Genomic DNA, 22,551 nt, shown 5'->3' on the forward strand with positions numbered 1-22,551 from the left:
AACATGATGAACTAACCAGTACCCCGGAGCTCTTGTCTCTAGCTGCATATGTATNGAAAGATGGCCTAGTCGGCCATCACTGGAAAGAGAGGCCCATTGGACTTGCAAACTTTATATGCCCCAATATAGGTGAATACCAGGGCCAAAAGAATGGAAATGGGTGGTTAGGGAAGTGGGGGGGTATGGGGGACTTTTGGGATAGCATTGGAAATGTAATTGAGGAAAATATGTAATAAAAAATATTAAAAATTAAAAAAAATTTTATATCCAGCTATTTTGCTGAAGTTGTTTGTCAGGTTTAGGTGTTCTCTGGTAGAATTTTGGGGGGTCATTTATGCATACTATCATATCATCTGCAAATAGTGATATTTTGACTTCTTCCTTTCCAATTTGTATTCCTTTGATCTCCTATTGTTATCTAATTCTTATGGCTAGGAATTCAGGTGCTATATTCAATAGGTAAGGTGAGAGGTCAGCCTTGTGTAGTTACTGATTTTAGTTGGATTGTTTCAAGTTTCTCTCCATTTAGTTTAATGTTGGCTACTGGTTTGCTGTATATTCCTTTTAATTTTTTAGGTATAGGCCTTGAATTCCTGATCTTTCCAAGACTTTTATCATGAATAGTTTTTGGATTTTATCAAATGACTTCTCAGCATCTAATGAGATGATCATGTCATTTGTTCTTTGAGTTTGTTTATATAGCAGATTACATTGATGGATTTCCATATTTTGAACCATCTCTGTATCACTGGGATGAAGTATATTTGATCGTGATGGATGATCCTTTTGGTGTGTTCTTGGTTTCGGTGTGCTAGAATTTTATTGATTATTTTTACATTGATATTCATAAGGGAAATTGGTCTGAAGTTCTCTTTCTTTGTTGGGTCTTTATGCGGTTTAGGTGTCAGAGTAATTGTGACTTCATAGAACAAATTGGGTAGCGTACCTTCTGTTTCTATTTTGAGGAGTATTCATACTCTTCTTTGATGGTCTGATAGAACTTTGCACTAAACCCATCTGGCCCTGGCCCTCTTTTGATTGGGAGACTTATTCATGGCTGTTTCTATGGATATGAGACTGTTTAGGCCTGGTGGTGGTGGCCCACGCCTTTAATCGCAGCACTCTGAAGGCAGAGACAGGTGGATTTCTGAGTTCGAGACCAGCCTGGTCTACAAAGTTAGTTCCAGGACAGCCAGGGATATACAGAGAAACCCTGTCTTGAAAAGAGAGAGAGAGAGAGAGAGAGAGAGAGAGAGAGAGAGAGAGAGAGACTGTTTAGATCATTAATCTGATCCTGATTTAACTTTGGTACCAGGTATCTGTCTAGAAAATTCCATTTCATCCAGGTTTTCTAGTTCTGCTGAGTAAAGTCTTTTGTAGTAGGATCTGCTGATCTTTTGGATTTCCTGTTTCTTTTGTTTTGTCTCCCTTTTCATTTGTGATTTTGTTAAGTAGGATACTGTCCTTATGCCCTCTAGTTCCTCTAGTTCCTCTAGTTCCTCTAGTTCCTCTAGTTCCTCTAGTTCCTCTAGTTCCTCTAGTTCCTATCTTGATTTTCTCAAAGAACCAGCTCCTGGTTTGGATGGTTCTTTGCATAGTTCTTTTTGTTTCCATTTGATTGATTTCAGTTTTGAGTTTGATTATTTCTTGTGGTCTACTCCTCTTGGGTGAATTTGCTTCTTTTTGTTGTAGAGCTTTGAGGTATGCTATCAAGCTGCTAGTGTATGGTCTTTCTAGTACACAGAGCTATCTCTATTTCTCTTAGGACTGTTTTCATTGTGTCCCTTAAGTTTGGATGTATTGTGGCTTCCTTTCCATTAAATTCTATAAAGTCTTTAGGTCCTTCCTTCCTTCCTTCCTTCCTTCCTTCCTTCCTTCCTTCCTTCCTTCCTTCCTTCCTTCCTTCCTTTCTTCCTTTTTTTCTTCTTCCTTGGCCAATTTACCATTGAGTAGAGTATTGTTACACTTCCTCGTGTATGTGGGCTTTCTATTTATGTTGTTAATGAAGATCAATCTTAGTCCTTGGTCATCTGATAGGATGCATGGGATTACTTCAATATTTTTTATCTGTTGAGGCCCGTTTTTGGACCAATTATATGGTCAATTTTGGAGAAAGTATCATGAAGTGCTGAGAAGAAGGTATATCCTTTTGTTTTAGGGTACAATGTTCTATAGATATCAATTAAATCCATTTGTTTCATAACTTCTTTTAGTTTCACTGTGTCTCTGTTTAGTTTCTGTTTCCATGACCATTGCTGAGATTGGGGTGTTGAAGTCTCTCACTATTATTGTGTGCTGTGCAATGTGTGCTTTGAGTTTTAGTAAAATTTCTTTTATGAATATGGTTGTCTTTGCATTGGGAGCATGGTTGTTCAGAACTGAGAGTTCATCTTGGTAGATTTTACCTTTGATATGTATGAAGTGTCCCTTCTTACCTTTTTTGATAACTTTAGGTTAAAAGTCAATTTTATTCAATATTAGAATCATACTCCAGCTTGTTTCTTAGAGCCATTTGCTTGGAAAATTGTTTTCCAGCAGTTTACTCTGAGCTAGTGTCTGTCTTTGTCCCTTAGCTGGATTTTCTGTATGCAGCAAAATGTTGTGTTCTGTTACAGAACCAGTCACTTAATCTATGTCATTTTGGGGGGTTATTGAGTCCATTGATATTAAGAGATATTAAGAAAAAGTAATTGTTCCTGATATTTTTGTTGTTCGAGTTGGAATTCTGTTCATGTAACTATCTTCTTTTAGGCTTGTTGAAAGATTACACTCTTGCCTGTTCTAGGGCATATTTTCCCTCCTTGTGATGGAATTTTTCCTTTATTATCCTTTGAAGGGCTGGATTTGTGGGAAAATATTGTGTAAATTTGGTTTTGTCATGGAATACTTTGGTTTCACCATCTAGGGTAATTGAGAGTTTTACTGGGTATAGTAGTCTGGGCTAGCATTTGTGTTCTCTTAGGGTCTATATTATATCTGCCCAGAATCTTCTGACTTTCATAATCTCTGGTGAGAAGTCTTGTGTAATTTTCATAGGTCTGCCTTTATATGTTACTTGACCTTTTCCCCCTTACTATTTTTAATACTTTCTTTATTTTGTGCTGTTGGTTTTTTGATTATATATGATTGGAGGAATTTCTTTTCTGGTCAAGTTTATTTGGAGTTCTGTAGGCTTCTTGTATGTTCATGGGCATTTCTTTCTTTAGTCTAGGGACATTTTCCTCTATAATTTTGTTGAAGATATTTACTGGTCCTTTAAATTGGAAATCTTCCTTTTCATCTATACCTATTATCCATAGGTTTGGTCTTCTCATTGTGTCCTGAATTTCCTGTATGTTATTGGTTAGGATACTTTTGCATTTTGCATTTTCTTTGATTGTTGTGTCATTGTTTTCTATGGAATCTTCTGTCCCTGATACTCTCTCTTCTATCTCTAGTATTCTGTTGTTGCTGCTTGCTTTTATGGCTCCTGATTTATTTCTTGCGTTTTCTATCTGCAGAGTTGTCTCACTTTGTGATTTTTTTAATTGTTTCTACTTGCATTTTTAGATCCTGGATGGTTTTGTTCAATTCCTTCCCCTGTTTGGTTGAGATTTCCTCTAATTCTTTTAGGGATTTTTGTGTTTCCTCTTTAAGGGTTTCTACCTGATAACCTGTGTTCTCCTGTAATTCTTTAAGAAATTTTGTTGTTTCCTTTTTAAGGGATTCTATCTCTTTAGCTGTGTTTCCTGTATTTATTTAAGGAGTTATTTATATCCTTCTTAAAATCCTCTACCAACATCATGAGATATGACTTCAAATCTGAATCATGCTTTTCCGGTATGTTGGGGTATCCAGGATTTGCTATGAAGAGAGTACTGGGTTCTGATGATGCCAAGTAGTCTTGGTTTCTGTTGGTAAGATTCTTGTGTTTGCCTTTCGCCATCTTGTAATCGACAGTTTTAGATGTTCTTGCTCTCTCTGGCTGGAGCTTGTTCCTCTTCTGAGTCTGTAAGCCTGTGTCAGCACTCCCTGTTAACAAGCTCTCCCCTGGCAGGAAAGTCACATCTAAAGTTGTGGAACAGCCCCACCTCCTGGGTGCAGATGTAGGCCTGTAAGACCCTGACCCAGCTGCTCTGCTTCTTGCAACATGTGAAGAGTGATTCTTGAAAACACTTCTCTAGTTGGTTGCTTTCCATCAGGGTAATACTTCAGTTATAGTCTCATTTTTGGATTTTCATTTCTATTGTCTCTTCATTTTCACAACTTGGAGCCTTTGATGTGCTGGTCTTTCTCTCAGGGACTTTTTTTTTATTGTTAAATGTTGTTGTAGAAATTATTTAATATCCCAGATGGGTCTTCTACCCTGCCTTGTTCATTGAGTTCCCAGATAACAGTCATGCTCACAGCCTTTATATTTCCAATAGGTCTTAAGCAGCACAATAGCTGCGAAGCTGCTTACCTTACATGTTGTTAGAATCTACTTGCTTATTGATATCTATCTAGACAAAATGCAGCTAGATTCTTTTTCCTGAACTCAAATTAATGAATCCTATGCAGGTTCCTTATTGAGTCCTTGCTCCCGTCTGAAACTGCATGCCCTTAATTGTCTAGGTTTCCTTCAGTATTACTATCTTCAAAGACTCTACCAGAAATGTTCATCAAGTTTTGTTACAATATTCAAATGGTTGTTTTTGACACAAAATTCCCCAAATTTCCACATTTCTATTGCAAACCATTCCTAAAGCTAAAAACATCACTGTTGTTTTTATGTTGAGCAAGACATAGTTCTCAGGAATTATTTTCTGCATTGTTTTGTCTCTTTGGGAGGACATTGTATCTGACAACCTCAATTCAATGAAGAGCTGGTTCAAATTTGAGGGTAAACTCTATGGTGGTAAGGACATCATGGTGGGGGTAAGTTGACAAGCTGCTTACATCATAGCTACAGTCAAGAAACAGAACGATGAGAAACAGAGCAATGAATGTATGAGCTGAACTTATTTTCTCTGTTTAAAGCAATCCAAGATCCTAGATAAATGAATGGAGCCACATACTTTACTGTGGGTATTCCTACCTCACATGATCAAATTGGGATAATCTATTACAAACAAGATGAAAGGTTGTGTTACAATGCTAACTCTAGACATTGACACACTGAGAAGGTTAATCACAGTACTATAAAGGCACTCTATATATTATACATGAAAAACACAGGAGTTGACATTCAGTCAAAGGTATATATAAGTAAAACACCATAATTCTATATTTTCTATGCACTTTGTAAGAAATACACTCAAAATACAATTATCAAATGCAAATTACTAGCATATAATGTAAGTTTCAAGAGAATATGGGCATTGTAATATTAAGTCAAAATTCAAGGTAACTTACACTCCTCTTTTTTTTTCTTTTTTCTTTATTAATTAGGTTATTTACTTACTTTACAACCTGAATTCAGCTTCCCCTTCCTCCTCACACCCCAGTCCCTCCCTCTCATCTTCCATCCTCCTCCATCCATTCCTCCCCCTTCTCCTTGGACAAAGAAGCCCTCCCATGGATATCAACTAGCATTTGGATATCACGTTTATCTTTAACTCTTTACTTACTACTCAGTCACCCTGCATTCTTTTCTATATCAGTTGTGTTCTTCTAAATGTTTAAGCTTTTCAAGAACAAAGACTTTCATTGAATTACTGGCAATTTATATAATGGCCATATAGTTTTTGCAGTGTAAGCAAACAGTGGCAAAATGTGTTATTGTCTTCATTATACTTATTTAATGTATTAGTCTGTGACATATGGCAAGTGAGCTTACTGATAAGTGAATGAGCCCAGGCTTTTATTCCATTTACCGATAGGTACTAAGCTCATTCTGCTCCCTCAAGGCATGGTAATTGTTCACAGAGCAGCAGGATATGCATCTACAGTCATGGCAATGTCTGAAAAATTGAGTTCATCGTCCATTTTTCTCTGAAGTTTTTATAATACCGTGTATTTTACAGTAGTGGCTTGATTTTTATGCAATTTAATACTCTTGCTGTGAGCATCATCTTTGAGAACTTATGGTCTTTCAGTTCATTCTTCACTTAATAATGTTTTTATGTGTTCTGTAGACAGCATTATTTTGATACCTACTATATTGCCAAAGGTTTTATAATGAATCAGTTCACATAAACTAGGCCAAATAAATCAGTCCTTGGAAGGAACCATCAATTCCATTACATGAAATGAAGAGTATGAAATATCATATTTGCTAAAAAATATAATAACTATAAACAGAAAAGTATACTTTAGTAATATATCAGCCCCCTTACTTTGATGTGTTACATTTAACTGACTCTTGTAGAGTGATTGCCATAATGTAATTTAAGTTCTTGTAGTGGTCTGCACTATAAAACAAATGATGAAGTATCTATACTTGAAGCTATTTCAAGTAAGCAATCACCAAAGATATCTCAAATATTCACAAGATAGAATTAGCATATTAAGATATTAAAATGATAGAGAACCCTAAAAGAAAATATTTGGACAATAAAGAAGAATTCAAAAGCATAAGATCCACCTGTTTAATCTGAGAATCCATCCATTTTTATTACTGTGGCTATTCTAAGTATCAGAGAAAACATTCAGTCAGTTAATTACATTATGTAATCAGTTTTTCAACTGATAACAAGTAAGCAAATGGTTGAATTCTTTGTAGAGAACATACAGATTTTGAAAGGATGTGAGATAATGTTCAAGAAACTTGGGTAGGTTAAAGAATATATCTCAGTTGGTAGGCAGAAACAAGGTAACTTTACTAGGCAGAACCAGGTCAAACATCAGAGATGGCACAAAGGTTGGCAACACTGACCTACCTACCTACAACCTCTACAACCTCTACTTCTGTTCCGCACCTGGCAATAAGTGTCCCTACGACACATCTGGACACTGACCTACAAAACCTATCTTCTCTCTTTGATTCACCTGATCTCAATACAAAATCTCAGGATGGAGAATCGGCGACTTTTAAAATGTTCTATAGTTCCTCATGTAGGCGTGAGACCTTGGGAAAATATCATCTATTCATTTTAACATGCCAACTGATGTTAGAGGTCTACTTAAGGAAAACATATTATTGAATTTTATGGGCATAACATTCCTGCCATACCTAAAAGACACTATTGAGTAGCAGGTCTCTTGTAACAGTGACTCTTCCAATTATTCTATCTTCTCCTCTATAGTGTCTCCTGAGCCTTAGATATAGGGAGTGGTTAACGTATGAATTGGGACTGGGTAGCCTCTGGCCACTTCTTCTCTGGAATTTGAATAATTCTTGGTAAAAACTTCCAACTCCCTCACAAAGAAAGAAGTATTTAGCAAAACATAGAAGTTACACTTATCTGGGGGGAGGGGGTGATAAGCATTTAGAGTATAGTCAGAAATCACACCACTTAGGAAAAAATTGAAAGTATTTTTATTCTTCTGAAATCAAGTAGGTTTAGAGAACCAGACAAGAATTTCATTCTGTTTAATGGACCTGAAGTCCACAATTAAACATCTATTGGTTACATCCCAGTAAATAGTGCCTTAACTGCTGAGCATATCCTCCCAGGCTGGTCACTGAGGCTCTACACCTCATATCAGGGTAGGAATACTGATTAGTTTTATTCCTGGCTGGGATGCATATACCCCCCCTTTCCTATTCCTATTCAATTGCAACCCTTTATCTGCATGTCCTGTGTGGAAGGTGTATGTTTGGAATCTCTTAGACCTACTGACTAAACTCTAGAAGAGAGTATTCATTTCTCAAGATTTTGTGGGATTTTATTTGGTATTCTATGGCTGTTGGAGGGAATATTATTAAACTTTGTGATATAACCTTATTCTAAGTATTTTTTTTCAGAAATTCTTATTTAATTTGTCAAGTATAGACAAACTGGTCTTAGCAGGACTCTGTAAAACCATCAGTACATTATACATAACCATAAGAGAAGATTTATTAAACTTGGTTACATGATTGGAATCTGAACTTTCCTGCAATGACTCTCAGTAGGCTAAATGTTCAGATAAATCTCTAAGTGCACAGTCCAAAGAGCCAAAACTTTCAAAACAGGAAGCACTCCCATCAAAAACTGAAGTCCTGGAATAAACTCATATTTAAGAGGACTTAAATCTGATAAGCATGGGCTTTGACAGAAGCAGTGTCTGTGTCTGCTTATGAAGACCTGAGCAGGAACATATTTTGGAGTTCCTTCCATCATCATTTCGTTCCTTCCAGACCTCCAGCCCATTAGCCAGGCTCTCTACACTCATGTTATCTTTTCCCTGTGAGCTTCCATGACACATAGACCGATTATCTCTTTGTATAATTTGAGGTTGTAACTTGTAAAATTTCTAGGAACCATCAATCTAGTCCAAACTAGCAATAAAAACTTTTCAAGCAAATAGTTTGTGTATTTTAAAGTTTTATTGTTAGTAATAAAATGTACTCATACAAACAATGGAATCTACAGATTCATTTGATGTGTTATATTCCAAATTATATACATTTATTAATATAAAGAGTTAGCCAACAACATCTCTGTCTTCTTTGGGTTAATATTTTGCTAATTACCAATGACTTTTATATCACCTACCTTATGATGACTTAATTCTTTAAGAAAACTATTTGTTTTCTCATCGAGTATTGAAGACTTTCCTAAATTCTAAATATTTAGATTTGAACTTTCTGCAAAACTATGACTTTGTTTGTTTATACATAGAACCTCATTGTTTTCTGTATATACCATAGGATGAAAGGTTACTTCAAAAAACCCAATAAGTTACTTGTTTCAAAAAACATTTTACAGCTCTTTTAAAGTTGTGTTACCAGTTAAATTGTTTGTATTATAGAGTATTATAGAGTATTGTATTATCTTTGAATTTTTACTAAATTGAAATGGACTTTTTATTCAACATAAATGAAAGTGTTATTACACTGTGTGAATAAAACCTAGGAAAACTATTTAAGCAATTGGAGATATGGTTAAGTGATTATGAGAAGTTAAAGCACTCAGAATCCACATTAAATACAAACAACTACCTGCAAGTCTAGGAATAGGAAATCTAATGTCTTTTCTGGGGTCTATGGACATCTTCAAAGATGTTACATACCCTCACGTAGACTCAAACAGAGACATAACTGAAAGTAAAAATAACTCTTAAAAACATATGATATCAAGAATTATGTCTACTAATTATCTACAACACACTATGCAGTCCACAATAAGATAAGTACATGTTTAACTAATGTTATTTCCATATATTATTTTGCCCAAGCCAATTTATAAACAGCTGAATAAATTTCAATGAATTCTCATACACAAATCTCTTTCTCATAGAGAATGTAGAAATTATGTATAAAATAATTATGATATAAAAAAGCAAAATATGGCTTCTATATCTAATAGTATCAGAAACAGTATCAGAAAACTTGTTTTCTCAGGTTCAAATAATAGCTTTTCCAAATTTTTCTTGATAATCTCGTTGGGCATATAATTTCCCATTCTTCTGGCATATTTGTTAGCTTTATGGTATTCTTTTGGTTATGATTTAAATAGATGGAGCAAAATTATCTAAGATCATATTTTCTACTATAGGGTGGCTATAATGCATTTCCTACTGCCAAAACAGGATAATCTTTTAAATATAACAAAGTAGATTTTAAAATATTTGGATGAACGGGTTGGGTATCTCTAATCTGTTTTCTGCATATTTCATAAACTAGCTGGAAAGAATCAAAATTTTCTTTAGCAAATGTAAGATGCAGCATCATGTTTTTATAAGGGTGAAGAAACACGTCACCAAAGTTAAGCTTGAAAATAGAAATTAATAGGAAAATTATTACCACAGTTTACAGTACACTTTATCCAAATATTTGTCATTTCCAATCTATCATTACTATACAAATTACATTTTCTATAGACTTAATGTTGAACTCTCTACAAAGCAACAAGGTGAATGAATAGAATTCATTTGGTTATTCTTGTAAAAAAAATAATTAATTACTAGCATTTTTTGCAACGTTGATCTCCATTGCAGCAACTAATAGAATACAAGGTTAAAGAGGTGATACTCACCTCAAACAATAATCTACCTGATATTTTAATTAGTTTAGATTTAGAGGAACTAAATGTGTACCAAATTAAAGGGCTATCATTTTCCATATTATTATGGTTTCTATTTTACCTTTTATAATCTGTTTTTCACCATGAATTTTATTTATTCTTAAATTATATCCATATTTTAATGATATTTCATTATTATTGTTTTTCTTTTTTTATACTAAAACTCAGAAAGTAAGATAGTTATATTGTTAAATATGAAATGTTATTGAATACAAATGTTATAAAATTGTTGTTCCTCATAGGGGGCTGCAAACCCCTTCAGCTTCTTAGGTACTTTCTCTAGCTCCTTCATTGGAGACCCTGTGCTCTGTCTAATGCATGACTATGAACATCCACTTCTGTATTAGTCAGGCACTGGAAGAGCCTCTCAGAAGACAGCTATATCAGTCTCCTCTCAGCAAGCTCTTGTTTGGCATCTGCAATAGTGTCTGGGTTTGGTGGTTGTTAATGGGATGGATCCCCAGGTGGGGCAGTTTTTGAATGGCCATGCCTTCAGTCTCTGCTCTGAACTTTGTCTCTGTAACTCCTTCCATGGGTATTTTGTTCACCCTTCTAAGAAGGATATAAGTGTCTACACTTTGGTCTTCTTTCTCCTTGAGTTTCATGTGTTTTGCAAATTGTATGTTGGATGTTCTGAGCTTCTGGGATAATATCCACTTATCAGTTAGTGCATATCATGTGTGTACTTTTGTGTTTGGGTTACCTCACTTAGGATGATATCCTCCAGATCCATCTATTTGTCTAAGAATTTCATGAAGTCATTGTTTTTTTTATAGCTGAGAAGTACTACACTGTACAAATGTCACACATTTTCTGTATCCATTCTTCTGTTGAAGGGCATCTGGGTTCTTTCCAACTTCTTGCTATTATAAATAAGGCTGCTATGAACTAGCTCCCTGGGACTAAACCACCAATCAAAGAAAACACATGGAGAACCTCATGGCTCTAGCTGCATATGTTGCTGAGGATGGCCTAGACAATCATCAATGGGAGAGGAGGCCCTTGGTTCTTTGAAAGTTCTATGCAGCACTATAGGGGAATGCCTGGGCCAGGAAGTGGGAGTGGGTAGGTTGGAGATTATAGGGAGGGGGAGAGAATAGGGGATTTTCAGAGGGGAAACTAGGAAAGGAATAACATTTGAAATGAAAATAAAGAAAATATCTAATTAAAAATTAATTAATTTAAAAATGTTATAAAATTGCTTAATAGTTTTTTGAATTCACCTTTCTTAGAATCTTAAGTTGTAAGTTGTAATTTTGCTTTCATCAATATTCTTGGGATTTTCAGAAATTTAACTAAGAAATAATCGAAGCACATTCAATTTAGTATACCAGATTCTTTCCTTTTAATACAAAGTAGTTCTCTGAGTCTTTTGACTATGTATAATAAAGAATTCTATGTGTTACTCACCTAGAAATATTGATGATGATCTATTCTGCTGGCTCCAACCCAGCATATGATATGAGTCAACCCAGCAGTCACATCTGCTGATCAGTACTCTTTCTCTTTAATGACTGGAATTTCTCATCCCGTTTTGATTTTACTTCTGTATTCCTATCTAGCTTTTGATCATGATTATTTGGGTCCAGACTGCCAACCCAGTCACAAACAAAGAGGGTAGAGATGGAAACATAGAAGACTGCTCTTCCGCTATTTCCAGACACCTCTTTAATCTTCCTTTATACATTTGTTTTTAAAGATTTCACTTCATAGGAGAAATCTCAATAGGGAAATATATTTTATGCTATTTACTCCTTGCTGGATTAAGAGTGTTTAGGTTTTGATGAATTGAATTTTAGCAAAATAGTTCAGAATACTTAATTCTCTGACAAGTATGCAGAAAAAGGATAAAATTTTGCTTCCCTCTTGCCCAAGTGTTTTTTTCACGTCTCTGGAAATGCTGTGTTGATTTTCATGATTGTTACAGCAAACATCTGGAATACCAGATGTGAGCAGACACATTAAGAGACATTTAATCTATACATTTAAGAATGAGTCAAGTTAATCAGAAACCTCATTTCCCTTCTGAAAATGAGTTAGATAAGTCCAATCAATAGCGACTGTCTATTCAATCTGCATGACAAAAGATTTAATAAGGGGCCATATGGTGCTGAAAACAAAGGAAATCTTATATGAGTTTAAGTTTGAATGTGTGAGCCTCCATATAGAAATGCAGACCCAGCTGCAAGCAAGTTTTCCCTGAGAAACAAGAACTAAATAAATGAAGAAAAATACCCTATCTCATTAATTGCATAATATTGGCCTTCAAGCTTAAAGATAGGATATATTTGCAGAAATTCATCATTAGAAAACATATTTTGCCAACATTATTCTGTGGTTACAAAAATTAAGATGGCTCCATCACTGTGCAATGCCTACATTTGGAACCACTATCATGCAGTCATTTAAAATGCCATAAAACATGGCTGTCAACATTAAGGATTGTAGATTAGATTTAATGATTTAATGAACACATGCTAAAAGGTTATACTTTATTTTTCAGTTCATTTTTTTCAGAGAGAATTTTAGCTTCATATTTATCATCTGATCATTAGACTTATATTTATATGCATGCTACATATGACATACAAGGATACTTATATAAACCAATATTTATCTTCCAGCTGTATCATCTAGTAGAGATAAGATTTAGAATTATCATATCATGTAAACCTTTTTGACAGTAAAACTCTTATGAAACTCTGATGTATGAAAAAACAACTGAACTCGTTGTTTTAATTAAAGCTATTTTATTTATTTATATTCCAGTTGTTGCTCCCCCTTCAGACTCTCTTCCACAGGTCCTCATCCCATTCCTCCTCCCTCTTGCCTCTGAGAGGGCACTTTACCCCCTACCAGGCCTCCCCATTCCCTGGGACCTCAAGGTTCTCCAGGATTTAGCCCATTATCTTCCATGGTAGTGAGACCAGGCAGACTTCTGTTACATATGTGCCAGGGGCCTCAGACAAGCCTGTGTATGTTCCTGGTTGGTGGCTCAGTCTCTGGAACCTTCCTGGAGTCTGGGTTAGTTGAGACTGTTTGTCTTACTATCCCTTTCTGCTTCTTCTATCCTCCTAATTTAGCCATAGGGGTCCCAGAGTTCAGTCCAATGGTTGACTGTAAGTATCTGCTTCGGTCTTCGTCAGCTGCATGACTCTGAAAACAACCATGCCAGGCTCCTGTCCATAGCCCATCATAGCCTCAGGAGTAGTGTCAGGTCTTGGTTCCTCCCCAACTTCCATGAGATAGATCCCAAAATAGTCCTGTCATTGAACCTCCTTTCCTTCAGTCTGTTCTCCATTTTTGTCCCTGGAGTTCTTTTAGATAGGAACAATTCTGGGTAAGGAATTTTGACTGTGGGTAAGTAACCCTCTCCCTCCACTTGAGGCCCCAGGTTTCTACTAGAGGTGGACTTTTTGAGTTCTCCTTTCCCCAATGTTGGGAATTTTGGCTAAGGTCATTGACAATGAGTCCTGAGAGTGTCTCACCTTCCAGATCTCTGGTACTCTCTAGAGGGTTCCCCCATCTTCCTCTCCATGAGGCTGCTTATTTACACTTATTCTCTTGGACCTCTATGCTTCTCTCCTTAAAACTAAAATCCAAACCAAGTTATGCCTTCAGTGTCAATAGGTCTTACATAATCTATTCCTAAAGCAATTTTAAAGTCAACAGAAAACTAAAAAATTTCGTTTCCTTACATTATTTCACAGTTATCATTTCTCATGCCACTATAGGTGTGAGTCATTTAGTTAATAAATGCTACAGGATACAGTATCCCAGGAATAAAATATTTTGCTCTATTTTTTTTTTAGGTTTTTCAGGTAACCTTTGCAGAATCAAAAGCATCTTGACAGTGTGAAGCATGGAAACTTCTCAGGTATAGTTAAAATGAGGGCAGAGTGGGCCAAACTCTGTGTTAAGGCAAGTCACCAGGCCCTAGTTTGGAGCACAGTTTCCTACTGCTGCATTGCAATAATTGACATCAGGAAACTCTACTTCCAGTCATGTTAGTTACATGTCAACTTTTATATCATCAGTTGTCTATGTATCACCAGTGTTTCTTATATGTCATCAGTATATCTAAATGTCTTTATAACCTTCTACAAAAATATATAATTTTGCACATAGGCATACATTATTGCATGCATTGTCATAAGTATAAAATGTACAGTTATTTGTAAATTTTTAAACAAGGCATAAATATGCTGCCCAAAGCATTGGAGAAAATACTAAATAAAAATGAAGAAAATTTCAATAACTTATTATTTTTTTCAAATTGCCTCCCCTGTTTTTGTAACATTGAAAGGAAGATATCACAGTAAATTGAGTTGTATTGTATAAAAAATTGTTAATAACATATATACATTCCTAAGCTAAAAGTGATATAAATATTGCTATCTCATAAAAATGATAAGTTTATAGTTTTACATTCTAAAAAATATATTTTAAGGGTAGTGTAGTACTTACTACCCTATAATGATACCTAATGCATAATTCTGACTTAAAATTTAGAATATAGACACAAATTCAAATTATAAAATAGTTATAAAGAAATGAATTGTTACTATAGAAACCTGTCCAGTTTCTCATTCCAAAATCTAGAATTAAGAGTGTAAATCAGAATGAAGATTCTACATGTTTTATATTATTCATGACGATATTGAAAATATCAATTTTGTAGTCATAGTTTATATTCATTGCAGTTATGAGTAGCTTTGGTAATGGTTTATTGAGTTCCAAAAATTTTAAATGTGCCAATAACATGGAAAACTGTGTCCCAAATTTTCTAAATCCATCTCATATAATATTAACATACCACCCAACATTAGCAAAAGTTTTCATTAGAAAAAACATCAGTGGATGCCACAGAAATGAATACATGTATTAGACAACACAGAATTCAGCAACGTTTCATGCAATATTAATGGGGTTTTGCAAGAGTCTCATTTTAAAATTCAGTGATTAATAATTGATTAGTCTATAAAACAGATGTATTATACAATAGTATCAACACTATAGAAAATTTACTTGAAAGCTTAATTTGATCAAAGGCAAATATTTTATAAACAGATAAGGAAGAAAAGTGAAAGAAATAGTCTTCAATAAATGGCTTATGAAACTAGAGTCTCCATTCTTGTTTCTAGTTTAAAACTTAAAGAAACAAAGAAAAAAAAACCTTTCCAATATTAAAGGAAGTATTTGTTACATTCATGGTAAATGATTCTCCAAACTCTCAGATCAATAATTGTTTCTAGGATTGTTCTGTGATCATGAGAAACAATATCAAAGAAAGTATATGTTCCAAATATACAATTTTAATATCAGATAGATGAATACATTGTTGCAATACATAGCGCTGAAAACCTAGAAAAAAGACTGTAATCTCCATGGAAATGCTAAATGAGTTAAATCTGTCTCATTAGGTTTCCCAAACACTCAACTTGATCATGCTTAGAAACAGCTCATGGCATGTCAAAATTTGCTTTTGATAGTACACACATTTTCTTATGTGTACTGAGTATCAGCAAATCCCAATTGATAATGTTGTTGTAAATTATGCACAGATGCAGATTCTTTATGTGAAGAATAAAATATATATTCCATTTTCAAAAAAAAAAAAAAGAAACAGCTCATGGTATTGTATATACATGTGCAAGTTTTATGCTTTGATAAAGAAGAAAAGGAAACTATTGAGATAGTTTGGCTTAGTGCTTTAATTCTTTGAAACAAATATACTTTACATATATGAGTTTAAAATGTGAATCAAGTCATTCTTTTATTAATATTTAGCTCTTTTGAACTAAATTATTTCATTGAATTAATTATATTTTAACTGTAATAGTAATTGTAGTGTTTATATCTATATTCAAAATCATCAATGAGGTTTCATACTGCAATTGTTAATTGTAGTTTAGATTGAAATAATTTTAATATCTTTTACATTATCTTTTTTTCTTTGTCGTGATGTTAACACCTATTTTAAAAATAAACTGTGGTCAGACTATAGGCATTAAATGAAAACATTTTCAAAAGAATAAATCTCTGACTAGGCAGTGGTGGCAGATGCCTTTAATCCTAGCACTTGGGAGGTAGAGCTAGACAGATTTCTGAGTTCGAGGCCAGCCTGGTCTACAGAGTAAATTCTAGGACAGCCAGGGTTACACAGAGAAACCCCGTCTAAAAAAAAAAAAAAAAAAAAAAAAGGAAAATAAAAAAGTCTCTGAAACATTTTGCTCTGCCCATATCCTTTATGAATGTAGATTCCAGAATAGTCCTTGTGTGACAGTAAAAGTACATTGACTTCACCTTTGTAAACACTGGCAGCATCCTCCTAAAGGTTATGCTGATGAAACATAAAGTTTATACTGGAGCTTGTACACCGAGATGCAGAAGAACAAGACAGATATTTTATGACTCTGAAAATGATAGGAAATTTATTACAATCAGAGAAGGAAAATGAGAAAACAAAAAATTATCAAAAAATGGAAAAATTTAATTATTATCTAGTTGATTTCATACAAAAATCAATGAATATTTTAATTAGATAATTTAACAGTAATTATAATCTTGTCAGTGTACCAAGGGTGTCATTAGATTAGAGAAAAATAACTATATATGAATTCCACTAAAATTATGTAGGTCCCCAAGATAGCTTTCTGGTTCTATTTAACTTATAGTTGAATTTTTTGGATTTTTTTGATCACTGCAACTTTTAAGTCTGATAGATGTTTATACTGGTATTGAAATATTATAATTACTATATAGAATAATGATGTATTAATGTTGGGCAACATTTTCTATGGTGGTTTATTTAAGCACTTGTGTAAGCTTTTTGTGGTTTACAAAATTACAGGATATTTCTATAGCATTCAGACACAGGAGATAGTAACACTGTCACTATCTTGAATAAGGACGAGTTTGTCTGCTGACTGTTTTGATGAGATACTATACTGTCTCTACTCAAGAACAAATATGCTAAAATCTTCCAGCTGTCGTGTTTTAAAGGGAAGCTTCAGAACTCATTCTTTTCAGCTGTGACATAATCTGTCTGTGTGCAATTCATCCAGTTTTTGTTTCTACTTTGGTGATCTAGTGTATAAGAGGAAACATTGAAATATCCATTTTATCCATTTAATAAAATAATAACACCCTTACTGGCTCCAAATTGTTCATTGTTCTCACAGACTACTGTTGTGGCAGGCTAGAAACTTGTTACTTGCTGAGAGGTGAAGGCTGCAAATTCTGTATACTTATGAAAATATAAAATGATCATTTTCACCATCATTTCATTATCATTTATTGACAAGTACACATGTATGCCACAATTACAAATATCAACACAGTGAAATATTAGTGATTCCCCCCTCCCCCCCCCCCCCCAAAAAAAAAAACCTAGGTAGAAAGTGTTGTAGTTATGAGAACATCTTGGTCATCCTATACAAATTCTCTTTGAAATATGCTGTTGCAAAAAAATCTTAAAAATTATACTAAGAAAATATAAGGATTTTCTGTTACAATTCATATGACTAAGGAAAGAGGAACCTTGGGAATATCTCTGCTTCAAATTCACATATGTAAAAAAATGTTCAAGGCAAGAACACAGGAGCACACAGGCTGCAGGAGCAGTGGATCAGTGAGGACAAGGTCCTTTTGGCCTTCATCTGCACACAGGAGTTGGGGCTATACCTCAGCCCTCTGCACATGGGTCTTGACAGGAGAAAGCTGGTGTTCCAGGAGTGCTGACACAGGCATACAAGCCTACAGGAGGAACAAGCTCAAGCCAAAGACAGAAAGCCTAACTAACATGAGAGATAAACAGATGGCAAAAGGTAAACACAAGAACCTTACCAACAGAAACCAAGGCTACATGGCATCATCAGAACTCAGTTTTCCCACAACAGCAAGCCCGAGATACACCAACACACTGGAAAGGCAAGATTTGGATTTAAAATGACACCTCATGATGCTAATGGAGGACTTTAAGAAGGACATAAATAATTCTCTTAAAGAAATACAGAAGAACACAGCTAAACAGGTAGAAGCCCTTAAAAAAAAAACACAAAAATTCTTCAAAGAATTACAGGAAAACACAACCAAACAGGGGAAGGAATTAAATAAAACCATCCAGGATCTAAAAATAGAAGTAGAAAAAATAAAGAAAGGGAGACAACTCTGCAGATAGAAAACCCAGTTAAGACATCAGGAGACATAGATGCAAGCATCATCAACAATACAAGAGATGGAAGAGAAAATCTCAGGTGCAGAAGATACCATAAAAAAAAAAAAAAAAAAAACATTGACACAACAGTCAAAGAAAATGCAAAATGCAAAAATCTCCTAACCCAGAATATCCAGAAAATCCAGCATACAATGAAAAGACCAAACCTAAGGATAATAGGTATAGAAGTGAGTGAAGATTCCCAACTTAAAGGGCCAGTAAATATCTTCAACAAAATTATAGAAGAAAACTCCCCTAACCTAAAGAAAGAGATGCCCATGAATATACAAGAAGTCTCCCAGAACTACAAATAGACTGGACCGGAAAAGAAGTTCCTCCCATCACAAAATAATCAAAACACCAAATGCACAAAACAAAGAAAAAATATTAAAAGCAGTAAGGGAAAATGGTGAAGTAACATATAAAGGCAGACCTATTAGAATTACACCAGTCTTCTCACCAGAGACTATGAAAGATCCTGGGCAGATGTCATACAGACCCTAATAGAACACAAATGCCAACCTAGGCTACTATACCCAGCAAAACTCTCAGTTACCATAGATGGAGAAGCCAAGGTACACCATGACAAAAACAAATCCATAAAAATATCTTTCAACAAATCCAGCCCTTCAAAGGATAATAAATGGAAAACTCCAACACAAGGAGGGAAACTATACCCTAGAAATGCAAGACAGCAATCTTTTAACAAATCAAAAGGAAGATAGCCACATAAACATAATACCAGCTCTAAAAACAAAAATAACAGGAAGAAACAATCATTTTTCCATAATATCTCTAAATATAAATGGACTCAATTCCACAATAAAAAGACATAGGCTAACAGACTGGATATGTAAGTGGGACTCAACATTTTGCTGCATACAGGGAACCCACATTAGTGACAAAGACAGACACTTCCTCAGAGTAAAAGGCTGGGAAATAATTTTCCAAGCAAATGGTCTCAATAGACACAAATAATATAAAACATCTTGGAGTGACTCTAACTAAGCAAGTGAAAGATATGCATAGCAAGAACTTCATGTCTCTGAAGAAAGATATCAAAGAAATTCTCAGAAGATGAAAAGATCTCCCATGGTCATGGATTGGCAGGATTATAGTAAAAATGGCAATCTTGCCGAAAGCAATCTACAGATTCAATGCAATTCCCATCAAATTTTCAAATCAGTTCTTCATAGAGTTAGAAAGAGCAATTTCCAAATTCCTCTGGAATAACAAAAATCCCAGGGTAGCAAAAACTACTCTCAGCAATAAAAGAACTTCTGGGGGAATCACCATCCCTGATTTCAAGCCGTACTACAGAGCAATCATGATTAAAAAAACTGCATGGTATTGGTACAGTGACAGACAGATGGATCAATGGAATAGAATTGAAGACCTAGAAATGAACCCACACACCCATGGTGACTTGATCCTTGACAAAGGAGTTATAGCCATGCAGTGGAAAAAGAGCATTTTCAACAAATGGTGCTGGTTCAACTGGTGGTCAGCATGTAGAAGAAGACAAATTGATTCCATTCTTATCTTCTTGTACAAAGCTCAAGTCCAAGTGGATCAATGACCTCTACATAAAACCAGATACACTGAAATTAGTACAAGATAAAGTGACAAAGTGCCTCAAATACATATGTCCAGGGGAAAATTTCCTGAACAGAACATCAATGGCTTATGCCCTAAGATCAACAATGGACAAATAGGACCTCATAACATTGCCAAGCTTCTGTATAGTAGAGGACACTGGCAATAGGACAAAAAGGCAGCCAACAGATTGAGAAAAGATCTTCACCAATCCTACATCCAACAGAAGGCTAATATCCAATATATACAAATAACTCAAGAAGTTAGACTCCAGAGAACCAAATAACCCTATTAAAAATAGGGTACAGAGCTAAACAAAGAATTCTCAGTGGAGGAATACAGAATGACTGAGAAGCACCTGAAGAAAATTTCAACATTCTTAGTCATCAGGGAAATGCAAATCAAAACAACCCTGAGATTCCACCTCCCACCAGTCAGAATGGCTACGATCAAAACTCAGGTGACAGCAGATGCTGGTGAGGATGTAGAGAAAGAGAGCCACTCTTCCATTGCTGGTGGGATTACAAGCTGGTAAAACCACTCTGGAAACTAGTTTGGCGGTTTCTCAGAAAGTTGGACATAGTACTACCTGAGGACCCAGCAATACCACTCCTGGGAATATAGCTATAAGATACTCCAACATGCAATAAGGATACATGCTCCACTATGTTCATAGCAGCCTTATTTATAATATCCAGAAGCTGGAAATAATAATAATGTCCTTCAACAGAGGAATGGGTACAGAAAAATGGGTACAGAAAATTTACACAATGGAATACTACTCAGCTATTAAAAACAATGACTTCATGAAATACTTATGCAAATGGATGGAAGTAGAAAATATCATCCTGAGTGAGGTAACCCAATCACAAAGAACACCCATGGTATGCACTCATTGATAAGTGTATATTATCCCAGAAGTTTGGAATACCCAAGATAAAATTCACTGACTTCATGAAGTTCAAGAAGAAGGAAAACCTCAGACTGGATACTTTGGTCCTTCTTAGAAGGGGGAACAAAATACCCATGGGAGGAGATACAGAAATAAAGTTTGGAGCAGAAATTTAAAAATAGGCCCTCCAGAGACTGTCCCACCTGGGGATCCATCCCATATACCAAACCCAGATACTATTGCGGATTCCAACAAGTGCTTGCTGACAGGAGCCTGATATAGCTGTCTCCTGAAAGTCTTTTCCGGTGCCTGACAAATACAGACGTGGATGTTCACAGCTATCCTTTGAACTGAGCATAGGGTCTCCAATGAAGCAGCTAGAGAAAGGACCTAAGGAACTGAAGGGTTTTGCAGTCCCATTGGAGGAAAAACAATAGGAAACAACCAGTACCCACAGAGCTCCCAGGGACTAAACTACCAACCAGAGTACACAAGGAGAGACTCAAGCATTCATCCACATATGTAGCATGGGCCTCACATCCCATACCTTCTTTTCAACCTCTCTCTCCAAGAGGATGCTCACCCCCCAACCCCACTAGACCTCTAAACTCCCTGGAGCCTCCAGTCTCTTGAGGGTTAGGTGAATCATCTCTGAATGAACACAGCCTGGCAGTCCTCTACTCTATGTGTGTTGGGGGCCTCACATCAGCTGGTGTATGCTGCCTGATTAGTGGTCCAGTATTTGAGAGTTCTGGGGGGGGGTGGAGGGAGGAGAGTACAGGTTAATTGAGAGTGCTGATTCTCCTACAGTATCCTCCTCCTCAGCTTCGTCCAGCTTTTCCCCAATTCAACCACAAGGATTATCAGCCTCTGTCCATTAGTTGAGTGCAAATACATCTGATACTTTCAGCTGTTTGTTGGGTCTTTCAGAGGGCAGTCATGATAGGTCCCCTTTTGTGAGCACTTCATAGCCTCAGTAAAAGTGTCAGGCTTTGAGCTGGATCCCACTTTGGGCCTGTTGCTGGACTTTCTTTTGCCCAGGCTCCTCTCCATTCCCATCCCTGCAGTTCTTTCAGACAGGAACAATTACAGGTCAGAGCTCTGACTGTGGGATGGCAATGGCTTCCCTCACTTGATGCCCTGTCTTTCTGCTGAAGGTGGGCTCTTCATGTTCCCTCTCCCCACTTTTGAGCATTCATCTAAGGTCCCTCCCTTTGATTCCTGAGAGTCTCTCCCAGGTCTCTGGTGTATTCTGGAGGGTCCTCCCAACCTCCTACCTCCTGAGGTTGCCTGTTTCCATTCTTTCTGCTAATAACGTTCCTAAGGAACCATCCAGACTTCACACAAAAATGTTTTTAAAATCCAATGTGCATTATGACTTGAAAGTAAAAAAATAAAGTTAAGAAATACATAGTGACAGGTTCAGGGATTTCATATGTTTATCTGAATATGTTTTTTTTAATAAGACTAGGTTTTGCAATTTGTTATGATAGAAAGAGGTAAAATAACATTTAAAAGTATGATTTTCTTACCCGGAAACAAAACAAAACAAAACAAAACAAAACAAAACAAAACAAAACAAAACAAAACAAAACAAAACAAAACAAAACAAAACAACTAAAGTCTTTGATTACACTATAAGTCTACTTTGTAATTCACACAAATGTGGGAGATCTCTCTCTCTCTCTCTCTCTCTCTCTCTCTCTCTCTCTCTC

Source organism: Mus caroli, chromosome 14 (assembly GCF_900094665.2).
Source record: "Mus caroli chromosome 14, CAROLI_EIJ_v1.1, whole genome shotgun sequence".
Lineage (NCBI taxonomy): Eukaryota > Metazoa > Chordata > Mammalia > Rodentia > Muridae > Mus > Mus caroli.